Here is a 1304-nt window from a genome sequence, read left to right as displayed (position 1 = left end):
ACACAGAAGACAAGTACAGTAACACAGAAGACCAGTACAGTAACACAGAAGACCAGTACAGTAACACAGAAGACCAGTACAGTAACACAGAAGACCAGTACAGTAACACAGAAGACCAGTACAGTAACACAGAAGACCAGTACAGTAACACAGAAGACCAGTACAGTAACACAGAAGACCAGTACAGTAACACAGAAGACCAGTACAGTAACACAGAAGACCAGTACAGTAACACAGAAGACCAGTACAGTAACACAGAAGACCAGTACAGTAACACAGAAGACCAGTACAGTAACACAGAAGACCAGTACAGTAACACAGAAGACCAGTACAGTAACACAGAAGACCAGTACAGTAACACAGAAGACCAGTACAGTAACACAGAAGACCAGTACAGTAACACAGAAGACCAGTACAGTAACACAGAAGACCAGTACAGTAACACAGAAGACCAGTACAGTAACACAGAAGACCAGTACAGTAACACAGAAGACCAGTACAGTAACACAGAAGACCAGTACAGTAACACAGAAGACCAGTACAGTAACACAGAAGACCAGTACAGTAACACAGAAGACCAGTACAGTAACACAGAAGACCAGTACAGTAACACAGAAGACCAGTACAGTAACACAGAAGACCAGTACAGTAACACAGAAGACCAGTACAGTAACACAGAAGACCAGTACAGTAACACAGAAGACCAGTACAGTAACACAGAAGACCAGTACAGTAACACAGAAGACCAGTACAGTAACACAGAAGACCAGTACAGTAACACAGAAGACCAGTACAGTAACACAGAAGACCAGTACAGTAACACAGAAGACCAGTACAGTAACACAGAAGACCAGTACAGTAACACAGAAGACCAGTACAGTAACACAGAAGACCAGTACAGTAACACAGAAGACCAGTACAGTAACACAGAAGACCAGTACAGTAACACAGAAGACCAGTACAGTAACACAGAAGACCAGTACAGTAACACAGAAGACCAGTACAGTAACACAGAAGACCAGTACAGTAACACAGAAGACCAGTACAGTAACACAGAAGACCAGTACAGTAACACAGAAGACCAGTACAGTAACACAGAAGACCAGTACAGTAACACAGAAGACCAGTACAGTAACACAGAAGACCAGTACAGTAACACAGAAGACCAGTACAGTAACACAGAAGACCAGTACAGTAACACAGAAGACCAGTACAGTAACACAGAAGACCAGTACAGTAACACAGAAGACCAGTACAGTAACACAGAAGACCAGTACAGTAACACAGAAGACCAGTACAGTAAC

The sequence above is a fragment of the Cherax quadricarinatus genome, unplaced genomic scaffold, assembly GCF_038502225.1.
Source record: "Cherax quadricarinatus isolate ZL_2023a unplaced genomic scaffold, ASM3850222v1 Contig261, whole genome shotgun sequence".
In the NCBI taxonomy this organism is placed as follows: domain Eukaryota; kingdom Metazoa; phylum Arthropoda; class Malacostraca; order Decapoda; family Parastacidae; genus Cherax; species Cherax quadricarinatus.
The sequence above is the reverse complement of the archived record's forward strand: the minus strand, read 5'-3'. Positions refer to the sequence as shown.